This window comes from Callithrix jacchus, chromosome 19 (genome assembly GCF_049354715.1).
Source record: "Callithrix jacchus isolate 240 chromosome 19, calJac240_pri, whole genome shotgun sequence".
NCBI lineage: Eukaryota > Metazoa > Chordata > Mammalia > Primates > Cebidae > Callithrix > Callithrix jacchus.
In genome coordinates, this window is record NC_133520.1 from 17,024,853 (window position 1) to 17,042,380 (window position 17,528).

The 17,528-nt window shown below is 43.0% G+C and overlaps 1 pseudogene across 1 annotated transcript in view; it reads left to right on the forward strand.

Annotated features, from left to right (window-relative positions):
* Positions 1–17,528, forward strand: part of LOC118149555 (peptidyl-prolyl cis-trans isomerase NIMA-interacting 4 pseudogene) — a 131,341-nt pseudogene that overhangs the window by 48,479 nt on the left and 65,334 nt on the right. Inside the window, exon 3 of the transcript XR_013529735.1 lies at positions 1–17,528. This exon is cut by the window's left edge and continues 28,127 nt beyond it; it is cut by the window's right edge and continues 23,029 nt beyond it. The product of XR_013529735.1 is annotated as a peptidyl-prolyl cis-trans isomerase NIMA-interacting 4 pseudogene (transcript).

Below are 17,528 nucleotides of genomic sequence, written 5' to 3' on the forward strand. Positions count from 1 at the left end.
TTTTTTTTTTGAGATGGAGTCTTGCTCTGTCACCCAGGCTGGAGTGAAATGGCATGATTTCGGCTCACTGCAACCTCTGCCTCCTGGGTTAAAGTGATTCTCCCACCTCAGCCTCCCAAGTAGCTGCGATTTCAGGCATGTACCACCATGCCCAGCTAATTTCTATATTTTTAGTTAGAGACAGTGTTTCACCACGTTGGCCAGGCTGATCTTGAACTCCTGACCTCAAGTGTTGGGATTACAGGCATGAGCCACTACCCCTGGCCTCAGATAGGTATTATTGTCCCCATTTTACAGGTAAGTAAACTGAGGTACAAAATATTAAGAAATGTGTCCTGGGATTCAAACCCAGGCAATTGGGCTCTAAAGCCTGAGCTGTTAACTAGTATTGTGTACCTGTCCCTCCTTGACGGGCTCACTTCATCCCGTTAGAGATCTCTATGGGAGAAGGGAGGTAGAAGCTCAGCTACACCCATTACTGGAAAGTAAAAAGAAGTAGGTTGAGCTGAAATGGGGAGAGAAGTATAGCACTATTTGTACCTGTGTGCCAGAGGATAACCCCCTAGTTGGGGATGTGGGTATTTGTTCCAGTTTCTCAGATATGTCATTGTCTAGTTCAATTTCCTGGATGCAGTTTCTTAAAATGAAAGTTTTATCCAGAAATGGCAGAGCCATGTTCAGGTAAGAGCTCTAAAAAAAAATACTTTGGCCCACTAGATTATAAATAATTGTTAATTGTTGCTTCAGAGCCATAATGGGCTGTATGGCAATGTACCTTTTATAGATGGCTGTCTCTAATTGAAAGCCATACCAAACAGCTGTCAGAAATGCTGACAATCAGACTGGGGAAAGTGCTGCCCAGTGAGAAGAATGCAGACAAGGACTGTGGCAAAATGGTAGAAATAGATAACTGAAGATGACACTTTATTCACTGTTATAAAATGCTCAAGCAAAAGAGGAACGCACCAGTGCACTTGAACTTCTTAGTTCAGGTCCACGAAACAGAAAAAAGAGGACAGTTTCAGCCTTCAGCATAGAGAACATGGTGGGGATAAGACAAAGACACAAGCATTTATGAAATGAAACAGGCTATAGAAAGAGGTTTAATAAAAGGCTATGGAAATTCCAAACTTGAGCAGGAAACTTGAGCCCCACATGAGAACCTCAGCTATGGCCAACTCTGATTTCAGCCTGTTAAGATGCTGAGCAGAGAATTTGGCTTTGACTTCTGATCTACAGAAACTTAAAACAAATTTGAGTCGTTCTGAACTGCTAAAGTCATGGCAATTTCTTACACAGCAATAGAAAATGAACACAATGGGCTGGCGCAGTGGCTCACTCCTGGAATCCCAGCAGTTTGGGAGGCTGAGGCAGGTGGAGCACTTGAGGTCAGGAGTTCAAGACCAGCCTAGTCAACATGGTGAAACCCCATCTCTACTAAAAATATAAAAAATTAATCAGGTGTGGTGGTGCTTACCTGTAATCCCAGCTACTTGGGAGGCTGAGGCAGGAGAACTGCTTGAACAAGGTGAAGGTTGCAGTGAGCCGAGGTTGTGCCACTGCACTCCAGCCTGGGTGACAGAGTGAGACTCCATCTCAAAAAAAACAAAAATGAATACAATGAATTACATTGATTGATTTCTTAATGGTAAACCAACCTTACATTCTGGGATAAACCCTGTTTGACTATGATATGTTGTTGTCCTTTTAGCAAATTTTGATTTGTTAAAATTTTGGACATAATTATTTATATGTGCGCATGAGGGACATGGCTCGAAGTGAAAGCGATGAGAAATTTGAAGGACAAAGAAATGGAAGTAGAGACTGGGCATGGTGGCTCACGCCTGGAATCCCAACACTTTGGGAGGCCAAGGCGGGCAGATCATTTGAGGTCAGGAGTTTGAGACCAACCTGGCCAACATGGTGAAACCCCATCTCTACTAAAAATACAAAAAAATTAGCTGTTTGTGGTGGTGCATGCTTATAATTCCAGCTACTTGGGAGGCTAGGGCAGGAGAATTTCTTCAGCCTCAGAGGTAGAGGTTATAGTGAGCCAAGATGATGCCATTGCACTCCAGCCTGGGTTGACAGAGCGAGACTCTGTCTCGAAAAAAGAAATGGAAGTAGAGTAAGAAAGGAAATATTACAGGTGAGAGAACAACATGAGCAAAGGTGGGAAAATGTCAGAATCTGTTTGGAAACCCACCTGTAGTTTAATTTTTCTGGAGAACCCCATCTAAGGAGGAAGTCAAGTGGTAGGAATGAGGCTGGAAGACCTAGGGAGTAGAATGCATCCTTCATTTGAGAGACACATTAAAGAGCCACTGAAAGTCGTTGGGGCACATGACTGGAGGGGGTATGCTAGCAGCAATGTATTGTTGGAAGTGCACCAAGCAGAACCTGGAAGGTGGTAGAAAGGCCCTTGCAATTGTCTAATTAGAGAACATTAGAGCCCAAATATGTGTATGGTAAGGGCCAGGCAGGGAAGTAAAAGATGGAGAAAGAGATCTAGCCCTTAGCCCTCATGTTACTAAGCCTAGATGCTAGATTGGTCCTGAAAGTGAGAAGGCAAGCTGAGAGAAGCTCTCAGCTGGGCCTTAACACAAATAAGAAGGTTGATTGGAAGGGTGAAGTGGAAGAGAGAGAACTCTTTGGGTACCCAAAAATATCAGCAGGGCTTTTTCTATCATCTGGTATTTGGAACCAACCACTGACGCTCAATCTGCAAACTGCCAATCAGCTACAGGTCCAACTGTCCATGTTCCTGCTGGATTCAGGCCTGGTTGGGTAGGTCTCCAGAGAATACAGTTTTTAATGGTGGCCTAGGAGGAGGAGCCTCCAAAATCCAGCCCAGAAGGACTCCAAGAAATGGGTTTGAGTTTGCTTTCCACTCTGGGGTGGGAGGTGGCTCAGCTCAAAAGATGAAACATGGGAGAAGAGACAGGAGCTCAGGGAGCAAAACTGTGCTCACTCAGTAGGAACTCAATCTCTCTTGGGTTTGTGGTCCCAATGCAGAGGCAGATAGGAAGGACTTCTCTGGGGTGAGCCATCACTAGGCTTAGTACTTATCCTATCACAGAGGTTAGTAGGGAGCAGAACAGTCTTGGAGAAATGCAGCATATTGGATATTTATTTTATTTTATTTTTTATAGCCTTAAATGCTTTTTCTTTTTTTCTCTTTTTTTTGTATTGATTTTGAATTTTATTTTTTTTTCAACTTTTGTGTGTGCATGTGCATGTTTATTATATATGTAAATTGTATGTAACAAAGGTTTGTTGTACAGATTACTTTTTCACCTGGATAACAAGTATAATACCTGATGGGTAGTTTTTGATCCTCTCTCTTCTCCCACCCTCCACCTTCAATTAGGCCCCGATGTCTGTTGTTCCCTTCTTTGTGTTTATGTGTACTCAGTGTTTAGTTCCTACTTATAAGTGAAAACATGCAGTATTTGTTTTTCTGTTCCTAAATTAGTTCATTTAGGATAATGTCCTCCAGCTACATCCATGTTGCTGCAAAGGACATGACCTCATTCTTTTTACGGCTATATAGTATTCCATGGTGTATATGCACATTTCCTTTATCCAGTCTACTGTTGATGGGCATTTAGGTGGATTCCAGGTCTTTGCTAAGGTGACTAGTGCTGCAGTTAACATATGTGTGCATGTGTCTTTATGATAGAACAATTTATATTACTTGGGGTATATACCCAATAATGAATTACTGGGTTGAATGGTACTTCTCTTTTAAGTTCCTTGAGAAATTACCACACTGCCTTCCACAATAGCTGAACTAATTTACATTCCTACCAGCCATGTATAAGCATTCTCTTTGCTCCTCAACCTCATCAGCATCTGTTTTTTAGACTTTTAAATCATAGCCGATCTGACTGGTGTGAGATGGTATCTCATTGTGGTTTTGATTTGGATTTCTCCAATGGCTAGTGATGTTGGCCATTTTTTCATATGCTTGTTGGCCACGTGTATGTTTTCTTTTGAAAAGTTTCTGTTCATGTCCTTTACCCACTCTTTAATGAGGTTGTTTGGTTTTTGCTTATAAATTTAAGTTACTCATAGATTCTGGACATTAGACCTTTGTTGGAGGCATAGTTTGCACATATTTTCTCCTATTCTGTAGGTTGTCTGTTTATTCTCTTAATAGTTTCTTTTGCTGTGCAGAGTTCTTTAATTTAATTAGGTCCCATCTGTCAACTTTTGCTTTTGTTGCTATTGTTTTTGGTGTCTTCATCATGAAATCTTTGCCAGGCTATCATCCAGATTTTATAGTTTTAGGTTGTACACTTAAGTATTTAATACATCTTGAGTTGATTTTTGTATATGGTGAAAGGAAGAGGTCCAGCTTCAGTGTTCTGGATATAGCTACCAATTATCCCAGCACCATTCATTAACTAGAAAGTCCTTTCCCCACTGCTTGTTTTTGTCAACTTTGTGAAAGATCATGTGACTGTAAGTGTGTAGATTTATTTCTAGGCTCTCTATTCTATTCTATTGGTCTATTTTTGTACCAATATCATGCTGTTTTGGTTACTGTAGCCTCATAGTATAGTTTGAAGTTGGGTAATGTGATGCCTTCAGCTTTGTTCCTTTTGCTTCAAATTGTCTTGGTGATCCAGGCTCTTTTTTGATTCCGTATGAGATTTAAAATACTTTTTTTTTAGTTCTCTGAAGAATGTCATTGGTAGTTTGATAGGAATAGCATTGACTCTGTAAATTGCTTTTGGCAGTATGGCCATTTTAACAATATTCATACTTCCTATCCATGAGCATGAAATGTTTTTCCTTTTGTTTGTGTCATCTCTGATTTCTTTGAGCAGTGTTTTGTAATTCTCCTTGTAGGGCTTTTTCACCTCCCTGGTTAGCTGTATTCCTAGGTGTTTTATTCATTTTGTGTCTATTGTGAATGAGACTGCATTCTTGACTTGGCTATCAGCTTGGACGCTGTTGGTGTAAAGAAATGCTACTGATTTTTGTACCTTGATTTTGCATCCTGAAACTCTGCTGAAGTTGTTTATCAGATGTAGGTTTTCTAGGTATAGAATCTTATCATCTGCAAACAGAGATAGTTTGACTTTCTCTCTTACTATTTGGATGCCTTTTATTTCTCATGCCAGATTGCTGTGGTTAGGACTTCCAGTTCTTTTCTTTTTCAACTTTTATTTTACAATTGGGGGTACACGTGCAGAATTGTTACAGAGGTATATTGCGTGATGCTGAGGTTCAGGGTATGACGGAACCTGTCATGCTGGTAGTGAGCATAGTATCTGAGATATAAATAGTTTTTTAGCTCTTGCCCCCATCCCTCTCTCCTCACTCTAGTGGTCCCCAATGTCTGTTGTTTCCATCTTTATGCCCATGTGTTCCCATGTTTAGCAACTACTTATATGTGAGCATATGCAGTATTGGTTTCCCATTTCTGTGTTAGTTAGCTTAGGACAGTGGCCTCCTCCAACTGCATTTATGGTGCTACAAAGGACATAATTTTGTTCTTTTTTATGGCTGCATAGTATTCTATGCTACATATGTACCACATTTAAAAAAATCCAATCCACCATTGTTAGTCACCTGGGTTGAGTCCATGTTTTTCTATTTTGAATAGCACTATGATGAACATATGAGTGCATGTGTCTTTTCAGGAAAATGATTTAATTTCTGTTGAGTATATACCCAGTAATGGGATTGCTTAATTGAATGATAATTCAACTTGTAGTTCTTTGAGAAATCTCCCAACTGCTCTCCAGAGTGACTGGACTAATTTACTTTACCATAACAGTATTGGTGTCTTTTCTCCATGACCTCACCAGCATCTGTTGATGACTTTTTAACAAAAGTCATTCTAATTGGTGTGAGATGGTAACTCATTGTGATTTTGATTTTCATTTCACTGATGATTACCAATGTTGACCATTTGCATTTTTACATAAGTTTGTTGGCATTCATATGTCTTCTTTTGGGAAGTGTCTGGTCAGGACATTGACTTTTGTTCCTTTGATGCATGCAAGCTCCTTGGAAGAGGCACTATATTGTGAGTACATTGAGCAGCCACCCACAATGTTCTCCAAGGAACCTCCCTTTACATTAATTCCTCCTCCAAGAGAACTCTCATTTTCACCAACAGAGGCAGGTTTCTCTAATGAAATGCTGGTTACCTGGGAGGGGATTAGTGCATCAGCTGTTTTGATCATCTTCGGGGCACAGAGAGCTTTGGGAGGGATAAAAAGGCTTGGATGGATTGATGAGAGGTGAGAACACACCTAAGAAGCTGAGCCAACGAAGTGTGGTGGGAATATGGGAGGGTACTGGGGTGGCACTGGCACCAAGATAAGACTGCAAAGCACATCTTTGCTTAGGTATCACTCTGTAGCTCTATGTAACACTCCCTCACCTTCCCTTCTACGGTGGTTTTGAAATATATCCAATCCTGTGATCTGCCTCCCCTTTATTATGGGCTGGACTTGGTGACTTGCTTCTAATAGACAGAATATGACAGAGACTTATTCTGTGTTACTTCTGAGACTAAGCCATAAAAGGTGTTGTGGTTTCCATTGTGGCCACTCTTTCTTGAGTCGCTTGCTCCATTGGTAGCCACCTGCCATAACACAAATAAAGGTCCACGTGGCATAGAACTGAGGCATCCTTCCAACAGCTGTGCAAGTTGAAGCATCTTAGAAGTGGATCTGCAAACCCCAGCCAAGCCTTAAAATGTTTGCAACCCCGGTCAACATCCTGACTGCAACTTCTTGAGAGACTTCAAGCAGAGCCACCCAGTAGATCTGCTCTCACTTCTGACTTAAAGAAACTGTGACATATACATGTTGGTTGTTGTGTTTGTTCTGGGTTTTTTTTGAGTCTCACTGTATCAACCAGGCTGGAGTGCAATTGTGTGATCTCGGCTCACTACAATCTCCACCTCTTGGATTCAGGGGATTTTTGTGCCTCAGCCACCTGAGCAGCTGAATTTACAGACATGCCCCAACACACCCCTAATTTTTACATTTTTAATGGAGATGGGATTTTGCCATATTGACCAGGCCGATCTTGAACTACTGGCCTCAAGTGATGCATCAACCACTGCCTCCCAAAGTGCTGGGATTGTAGGCATGAGCCACATGTTGGTTGTTTTAAGCTACTGAATGTAAGGATAGTTTATTATGCAGCAATGTGTAACTATTATACCTTTCAGTGGGTCTCAATTTAGTTGTTTCAGATCAATGTAATTCAGTAACTCTTAGCATAGAAGGGCCTGGCAATCAAAGATTGTTGAGTAGAACCAGTCTCTATTTCACATGTAGGAAAATGAGGCTTTATCTGAAATTAAACAAAGTGCTTTGCTTTGTTTAATTTCATTTACTTAAAGCAATGCTTTTGAACCTTGGCATAGAAACCTGTATGTTGCAGCATGCAAGTGTATACAGAGCACTGAGAAGGGAAACCAGTATTCAGCTGTTAACAGCAGCTTTTTGAGCAGAAATATAAACTGGGACAAGGGGACATGTTTCTCTTTTGGAGTAAATCCATGGAATATTTGTTTCCTTTAGCCCGGAGGCATCCCAAACAGAAGGATAAATCTTAAAACATTCTAAAAATTCTTTTTGCTTTGCTAAAGAGTGGAGCCTCGTGCACTTCCTCACATCCTGAGCTCCATCCACCCTGATCCCAGAAAGGTGACTAGTTTCACAAGTCTCAACAGCCATACTTGAAAAAGGGGTGAATAACTTGGCTTGATAGGAAGAAATAATTTTGAAAATGGGAGGCATTGTAGATTCTGGGATGACCTTGGGTTGGTTTGTTCCAGGACCAAACAGGGCTTGTTCCATCAGGTAAGCCAGTCAGTTAGCTGGGCAGCCAGTGGACACATCTGAAGGCCCATTGTGGCCATTGCTCTACCCATAGCATAAGGGGTTCCTGACCTAAGAAGACCTTTAACAGTGGCAGTCAGAACTGATTGCCAGCTGGGGCTGGGACTCTGGAAGTGCTGAGGAAGGAGATAATTGCAGATATCTCATTTCCTCCCATCTACTCCATCCTCCTTCCCCATCAACTGGGAATCTGTGATTTAATTACCTTAGCTCTTCTCCCAGGGGTGGGGGTGGGGGCGGAAGGCTTGTGCATATTCAGGGGCCTCAACCTCCACAGGAGGCTTTCCTTGCTCCCTATCAGATGTAGTCCCTCCACCTTCTGCTCTTTCTACCCCATCTGTACCTTCTAAACAGCACCATAATGTCACACCACCCTTTGTGCTACTGTGTTATGCTCCCTTGTAGTGGATGCTGTGGTGTGCTGCCAAGATCCCCACGTGCAAGCCTAAGGTTCGCATTTTCCCAACTTCTAGGAGTGTTGCTTTGCTGAAAGCTCCAGGCTTAGTTCCTTCTCAGAAATGTCCCTATGCAGAAGGGAGCTGTCTTTTGTAAGGCTGCTCCCCCTCTCTGGGGGAGGCCCACACCCTATGACATTCAGTAAAGGGCACACACACCTCTCCCTGGCCTCAACTTGAGATATCTCTGAAGGGCATCTCAGCTTCTGAGTGTCCCATGGAGCCTGCTCAGGCTTATGTTGCATTATAGTTCAACTTCCTAACTCTGCGTGCTTCCTTCAGTCACACACAGATGTTGTTTTGGGGTATATGCCCCCAATAAACGTCTTTTTTTTTTTTTTGAGACAGAGTCTCGCTCTGTCACCAGGCTAGAGTGCAGTGGTGCAATCTTAGCTCACTACAACCTCCGCCTCGCAGATTCAAGCAATTCTCCTGTTTCAGCCTCCCGAGTAGCTGAGACTACAGATGTGCACCACCATGTCCAGCTAATTTTTGTATTTTTAGTAGAGACGGGGTTTCACCATGTTGGTCAGGATGGTCTTGATCTCTTGACCTTGTGATTCACCCACCTCAGCCTCCCAAAGTGCTGGGATTACAGACGTGGGTCACCACACCCGGCTAAGCCCCAATAAACTTCTTGCCCCGAGTTCTCTATCTCAGGGAACTGACCAAGGAACCCAACCTACACCACTTCCACTAGGCTGGAAGTGTATAAAGGAATACCTGTCATGTCCTTTATTATCTACCTCTTCCTGCCCTCCTGCTGCATCACCCTGGTACCCAGCACAGTGCTGAACAGAGGAGACCCTCTACTAATGTCTAATGAACAGAAAACAGATGATGACTTGGGCAAAAAGACTGGACAAGGACTTTCTACTCTCCTTCTCAAGGATGTACTCCCTTTATATCCGAAGTCAACACTGAATATCTTCCTATCTGTAATATGCAAAATATTCACAGGGTACAGAAAATACAAAATATGGACACTCTAGGGTATGACTTGTGTAAAGTGTTGCCTTTGAAACACCTTTCAAAACCTGGAGAATGTTTATTTTTAAAATCAGGAAGTGTGTCCCAGGCTGACTTTAATCTTTCTGCTTCAGGTGGGCAGGTGTCTGGAGAGTCAGGAGTAGCATCATATAAATCTGTTTTGTTGCAGGCACCCTGGCAACATTTTCTCTGTTGATGAAGAATGTCAGCAACTCATTCCAGTGACTCTGCAGGCATTCTCAAAAGATCTGCTTAACTAAATTCTTGCCTTGTTCAGTTGAATGATAATTTTGGCTCAATGAATTTTAGTGACAGTGCCTGTAACCTAATTGGCTCTGTGTTTCTGCTTTCATAGGTCCCAGTCAACATTCCCAGGGAGAGGTTGCAATGCCTTGGTTCCAGACTCCCCTGGTGTATTGGCATTTTACTCCTCTTCAGGGACTTTGACCTTCTGTTCTGCTTGATTAACCTTGCTGCCCCTGGTGCTTGAGCTGTCCTTCCTAACCACCTTCCTCCCCACAACACAGGGGGATGTTAGAGGATGCTTGTTTGAACTGGATTATAGATTACACAAATCCAGGAAGTCAAGGTTCTTAGCTGAACTGGTTGTTAACTCTTATTCTTGTATCCCCAGGATTTAGCACAGTATCTGGCTAAAAATGTTTGATGAGTGAGTGAATGAACAGTCAAAAGTATGACAATCTTCCCCTCAAGACTGTGAAACCCCAAAGGCAATTCAGCCTGGCCAAGCCAGTGATAATTTTCCTCATTCTTTGTAGACGAGAAACATGAGCTGAGATCCTTAGTTCTTCCCTCAGAGCACAGTGACCTTTACAGATGGTTTTTCCTGTACTTTTTATTTCTCTTTTCTTTATTTTTGTTTTGGAGATAGGGTCTCACTCTGTTGCCCAGGATGGAGTGCAGTGGTATCATCCTAGTTCACTGTATCCCCACTCTCCTATGTTCAAGCGACCTTCTTGCCTCAGTCTCCTGAGTCGCTTGGACTACAGGTATGCAGTTTTTGTAGAGAAAGTGTCTTGCTACATTGTCCAGGCTAGTCTTGAACTCCTGGGCTTAAGTGGTCTTTCTGCCTTGGTCTCTCAAAGTGCTGGGTTTATGGGCATGAGCCATTGCCCTGGCTTATACTTTTTCCTTTGTAAATGCAGATACCACCACCATGTTCTACATGGGGCAGAGAATTCTTACCATGAATTATTCTATTATATTTGAGCCCCACCTCCAACTACTTGCTATTCACACTGCCTTCCCTTTCTCAGACAGACCCTGCCCCACCTCTGAAACTTAGTTTCCATCAAACACTTCCCCAGCTAGATCTGATATCTTCATCCCCACTCCAGGCACTCTCTACCCAGCAGCTCAGCTGACAAAAGGTCTCTTAGTTCTTCCTTTTCTCGCGCTCTCTCTTTTTTAATTGAGGTGGGGGTCTCACCATCTTGCCCAGGTCGATCTTGAACTCCTGGGTTCAAGCAATCCTCCCACGTTGGCTTCCCAAATTGCTGTGATTACAACAGGAGCATGGTGCCTGGCCAGTTCTCCCTTTTCTAACAAAAAAAAATGAGACAGAGTCTTCTCTGTCACCCAGGCTGGAGTGCAGTGGCACAATCTCGGCTCACTACAAACCCCACCCCCCAGGTTCAAGTGAGTCTTGCCTCAGCCACCTGAGTGACTGGGATTTCAGGTGCCCACCACCACACCCAGATAATATTTGTATTTTTAGTAGAGATGGGGTTTTGCCATGTTGGCCAGTCTGGTCTTGAATTCCTGGCCTCAAGTGATCCACCAGCCTCAGCCTCCCAGAGTGCTGGGATTAAAGGCATGAGCCACTGTGCCCAACCTCTAACCAAAATTTCTTGATAACCCCATGCCCCATCTCAGCCCCAGGTGACTCATTCTCTGTTCAATTATGTTAACATATTAATCAGGTGAAACTCCTATTTTGCATTTCCAACCAACTTTCAGTTTTTTCTCTTTAAAGTGCTTTGCATATCACTGCTCTGATTTATCAAATTTTATTTTACTTCTATTCCAAACCTGGAGGTCACCTTCCCAGCTGGCCTCACTCTTCTCCACTTTGGTTTGCTCTGTGGTTTCAGCAGCCTGTGGTTGTGGGCTTCCTTTTCAGTATTCAGTGTTGTTGACTATTCTAGCTCAAGGGCACAGCCTAGGCTACAAGGTTAGTACCCCTTTGTGGGCCACCTCTGATCCACCATCTGTGCATGCCCTTCCCTTGCTCTCCAGCTACTGCCTCACTCAACAGAGAAGCACAGAATGCTCACCAAGGGCCAGGCACAGAGCCGCCTCCTTCAACTACAGGGTATATAGACCTGGGTGTTTCCCACTTTCAAATCCCACAGTGAGGGAGTCGTGGAAACAAACGCAATGTGGTCACTGCAGTGTTGGAAACATCCATGTTAGAGAATGGAGGGGGAGCTCCAAAGCAGGAAAGAAGAAAGTGGTGTGGGCGGCTTCCTAAGAAAGAGGATGCCTGAGTTAGGCCTTAAAGGATCAGTAGGCAATAGCCTGATAAAGATGAGGATGCAAATGTGCATTTATCATTCATCTAACATACATGAATGATAAGTGCATGCTGAGGACTTGCCATGAGCCAGGAAAAGTTCTAAGTGCTGGTTAGTTAGCAGTGAACAAAACAGAAAGTCCCTGCCTTCATGGAACTTTACTGCTAGTGGGAAGAGATAGGGAATAAGCAAAATAAATAAGGAAAACATAGTATGTTAAAGGTGATATGTGTTCTCTAGAGAAAAGTGTATGCAGGAAAAGGATTCAGTTGTATGCATAGAAGAGGGTTAATTTTTAAAATCCAGTAGTTTTCAATATGGTAGCCAGGGACTGCTAGCATATTAATATGAATTCCTTTCATCTTCATTGTAGCTTTGACTATTTACAAGGTGCTTTAGTTCTATTAGCTCATTTTGTTATTAAAACCATCTTGTGAGGAGGTGGGAAAAACTAGTCTCCTGAGTTCTGTTGCTCTCTAGATGAGCCTGCTAGGACTGCTGTAACAAAGTACCACAGACTGGATGGCTTAATCAACAGAAATCTGTTTTGGAGGGCAGAAGTCCAAGATCAAAATATGGCGGGGGAGGGGGGGCAGGTACAGTGATTCATGCCTGTAATCCCAGCACTTTGGGAGGCTGAAGTGGGCAGATCACCTGAATCCAGGAGTTCAAGACCAGCCTGGCCAACACAGTGAAACCCTATCTCTACTAAAAATACAAAAATTAGCTGGGCATGGTGGCAGCACCTGTAATCCCAGCTACCTGGGAGACTAAGGGATGAGACATTGAACTTGGGAGACAGAGGTTGCCGTGAGCCAAGATCGCACCACTGCCCTCCAGCCTGGGCAACGAGCAAAATTCCATCTCAAAAAAAAAAATGTGGCTGGGGCTCCTTCTAAGGGCCATGAAGGAAAAATCTGTTCCAGGCCCCGCACCTTGGCTTGTAGCTGGCTGTCTCCTCCTGTGTCTTTACATTATCGTCCACTGTCTGTTTCTGCGTCCAAATTTTCCCTTCTTGTAAGATACGAGTCATGCTGGTATCTCATTGGATTAAGGCCTACTCCAGTGACCTCATTTTAACTTGATACCTCTATAAAGACTCTGTGTTCAAATAAGGTTATAGTCTGAGGTACAGGGGGTTAGGAGGACTTCAACAAATGAACTTGAGGGGAAGGAGAAACACTCAACCCATAATACTTCCCAAATGACTTTGAACTTTAGGGTTCACAGTGCTCGCTCACTGACTCAGTGAGGCTAGAGGACTGTGATAGTCTATGCTACACATGAGGAACTGACCATTCCCAAACCTGCTTACCTTCAATTATTTATCCAGGAATGAGGGCTTTACATAAAGGGCCCTACCTTACACATTTGGAAAGCCACTTCTTTTTTTTTTTTAGACATTTTAATTCTTTGAGACAGGGCCGCATTCAGTCATTCAGACTAGAGTGCAGTGGTGCAATCATAGCCTACTCTCGAACTCCTGGACTCAAGTGATACTCCCATGTTCACCTCCGGAGTAGCAAGGACAAGACTATAGGCATGTGCCACGACACCTGGCTCATTTTTGTATTTTTTGTAGAGAAGGGATTTTGCTGTGTTGCCCAAATCAGTCTCTAACTCCTGGCCGCAAACCATCCTCCTGCCTTAGCCTCCCAAAGTGCTAGGATTACAGTGTGAGCTACTATGCCCAGCCAAAAGCCAAAAAGTTTTATTCTTTAAAAAGGACTCAACAAATCTAGGTTGAATTAGATTTTGATTTCTTTTGAACTCTGAGTAACCCTGAAAAGTCCTGAAGCATCTTAAGGATAAGCAAGGCCTGACCAAGCTACTGAGGCAGGAACTGAGAAACTGAAAGAACAAGAAAGAAAGGAACAAATCCAGAGGCATTTGGACCCAAAGAGAAGGAAGGAGAGAGCTGAGGAAAGAAAAAAGAGGTCAGGGAGCCAGGACACCTCAGAAACTCACTCTTCTTTTTGGAGATGATGGTAATACATGCAAATGTGTTTGGAGAGGTTAAAGTGTTACACAGTTGTAAAGTGTTATTTTCTACAATAGAGTTACCTGGGTATTGCACCCTTTGGAGATGGACGCTGCTAGGTTTTCTGGCAGACTGCTTTCGAGTCTTTCTTTAGCCTGATTTTTAAGCCACAAGTAAAATATCTTAACACTTCCTTGAATTGCTGACATTCACCTCTGTTGCTTTGAAGAAGTTGCTTCTTTTAAATTAGCAAGTATGAAATCTTCCAACTCACATTAACCTCCGTGCTAACCTAACTGGTGGTATCAGGCTGGAATGCTTAGCTTTAGCTCAAGGTCCTAGCATAACTCTTATAGTAGAAAGCAAGAGAGTTGGAACAAATGTTTCTGATTCTCACATCTCGTGTCTCATAGTCCAAGACCCCTGCATGTAACAAACAATTTAGTTGCGTACCAATGCCTTTTAATCAGTGATTTTTTTTTTTTTGAGACAGGGTCTTGCTGTGTTGCCCAGGCTGGAGTGTGGTATGATCATGGATCACTGTAGCCTTGACCTCCTAGGCTCAAGAGATCTTCCCGCCTTGGCATCCCAAGTAGCTGGTGTGCAAACCACCACACCCAGCTAATTTTTTCATATTTTTTTGTAGCGACAGGGTTTTGCCATGTTAGCCAGGCTGCTCATGAATTCCTGGGCTCAGGAAATCTCCCTGCCTCTGCCTCCCGAAGAGCAGGGATTACAGGCGTGAGCCACCGTGCCCAGCTCCAAACAGTGATTCTTAAATGCTACCCAAGACCCACCTGATGGGCCTTAAACTGACCCAAGAAAGCAAGTCATCCCTTTAGGATGAACTACTGTAAACAATTAACTTTGGGAAGCGCTTTTACAAATTCATCCACACTCATTTTTATGTACATTTAAGACCTACTTACTAAAAGCTTGCTAAGTGGTTAACCCAGGTTGGAATTTATAAACAAAAATCAGGGTGCTACCAAATTTTGTTGAGGTTTCTGATTTTGTATTCTCCTGAGAAGTTTGGCCTCTACAGAAAGTGTGGCCCGGCACTGTTGGAGCCTGGCCCATCCTGCCTTGTGTGGTTAGGTACTTTATCATCAGTCTCCCATCAGTGCTATTGGTCGTGTGTGGGTCAAGGTCTCCATTTACTGCCATTCTTGCTTCTAATTATAATTTACTGTTAATGTAGCTTCATCATTATCGAGTTAGTTGGGATTTGTTTGAACCTTAAGGTGACCAGTGATACATCTTTGTTTTAATTTTATTTTTGGCCTTTAATTTTCTGGTACCTAAAGACAATTATGTATTGCAATTTGAATATGAATCATTTATGCCTTGGTTGCAAAAGCACATATACAACCCCCAAGATACTTGACATTGACGCCTCCATAGTATGCTTGCATTATTTTTCCACTTGTATGTGAGAAAGGATGGAGTAAATCGACTATGGGTTATTCTGCTCAGCTTAAAGTGGTCTAGAATAGGAAAAAGAAAAGATTGAAAACCATTTTTTTAGACTCTATGAAAAAACAGAATGTACTGCACACTTTGCAAATAGCTTGTAAATGGCACGTACAAATTCATTTCCCTTGGTAGATGCATGGGAAATAAATATCCATGTTGAACCTTTTGCCAGCCCCTACCAGCCTCAGGCTCACGGTGATTGTAGCAGAAGTAATGGAGGCCAACTGTTCAGGCAGCAGAGCTGTGATAGCGAATGGCAGGGGGAGGTGGGACTTCTTGGGACAAAGGTTTTAGGGCAACTGCACAAACAGCACCATGCTCTGCAAACAGTGGCAACGGCTTGCAGCAATAAGTTTCTGTTCAGGGTTGTACAAGCTGCTGGTCATACATCTGTAAATGTCAGGGTCCACAAAAGCCTGAAACAGTTTTGGAAGACTGGTCATGTTGAGGTTTCTTTGGGCATCCAAGTATGCAGGAATCTCCCCCAACCCCAAACTGGGCCTGGGATGCCTTAGGCACAATTTGGTCTCAAATACTTTCTCCCCTGTGTATCCAGTGAATTCTATTTGTATCTTTATTATATTATAGCATTATGTTCTGTCTTGCATTGTAGTTGTATAAAGGTCTAACTCTCCCTACAGGCTTTGTTACTTTGGGCTAGGATCAGGTTTAACCCATTTTCGGGAGCTGGCAAGTACCAGCTTCAGAGCTGGAAGATCAGAGAGACCAGGTATGAATCTTGACTCTCTGGTGCTGCCTACGTGACTTTGGACAATGTACTTCTCTGAGCCTTGACTACTTCATAGGATTGCTGGGAGCATGAAAGAAATCTATTAGGACTGTCTGTTTTTAAGTATTAAAAATCCAACTCAAACCAGCTTACACACATACACATTGATTCACAGAGGTATTGCTAGTTTACATTACAACATAATTTAGAGACTAAAATAGAGTTGTCAGGAATGGTTGGATAGATAGATACATAAATAGACAGATAGAAACATGAATCTCAATTTCTCTTTCTCCACACACACACAGACACACACACACTTCTTTCTGTGTGTTGCCCTTATTTTCTCCTACTACAAATGAGCTTCCTCCTTAAAAGGGTGGCAATGGTTGAAATAGTTTTTTTTTTTTTTTTTTTTTAATTTTGAGATGGGGTGTCACTATGTGGATCAGGCTGATCTCAAACTCCCAGCCTCAAGCAATCCTCCCATCTTGGCCTCCCAAAGTGCTGGGGTTACAGGAATGAGCCCCTGCACCCACCCTAGTTTCAGTGTTTTTAAAAATAGAGATAAGATCTCAATCTTTTGCCCGGACTAGAATGTAGTGTGCAATCACAACTCACTGCTGCCTCGAACTCCTAAACTCAAGCAATCCTCCTGCCTCAGTTTTTGGAGTAGCTGGGACTACAGGTTTATGCCATTCTAGTTTTATTTAATTTCTTCTTAGCAACCCCAGAGGGAAGGAGGGCTTCCCTTTTCCAATATCCATATATATAAGCCCAAGGAGGGGTCTGATTGGTCAGATCTGGGTTGCATGCCTACCTCTGTGAGGCAAAAAGGGTTTTGTGATTGGCAGTCCCAACAGAATCATTGAGAATGGGGAGAGGAAATTTCCCAGAGGATAGGGTATGTGTAAATGTTAGCAAAAAATAAGGATTGGGAAGCGGGAGTAGATTTGGGCAGACAAAATAGTTACATCCTATTTCAATTGATGGGATGCCATATGTAAGGCTATAGTGCCTGGGATCTAAATAGACATAAACTGGGCCACTTGTTTCTTCCTTCTTTCTTCAGCCCCCAGTCCCTCTGTTCTTAGTGCCTCCTACCTCCTTCCTTAAATATCTTCATCCCAGCCACACCCAAAGTCATTTCTGAGACTGTTGGGAAACTCCAGCCAAAGGGGACTAAAAAGACCCTGTCCCTCTGCACACCCTCTAGGAGCAAGGGGAAAATGTGCCTTAGTTTTGGAAGGAAGCTTCGCATGGAAATCAGAAAGCTGTAGGTGAAAAGAAAAAAAAAGAGCCTGAGAAGCCACTATGAGGCTTGTTCTCTTAGCACTTGAGGGATTATGGGCTGGGGCACAGCAAGTCCAATTAGAATCTGTGGCAGTGTTCAGAGTGGTGCCAACAGAATGACAGGCAGGATTTCTTTTCTTTCTCTTCCCCCTTTGGGCTCCTTCTGTTCCCCTTCCTCTCCCTCTCCTC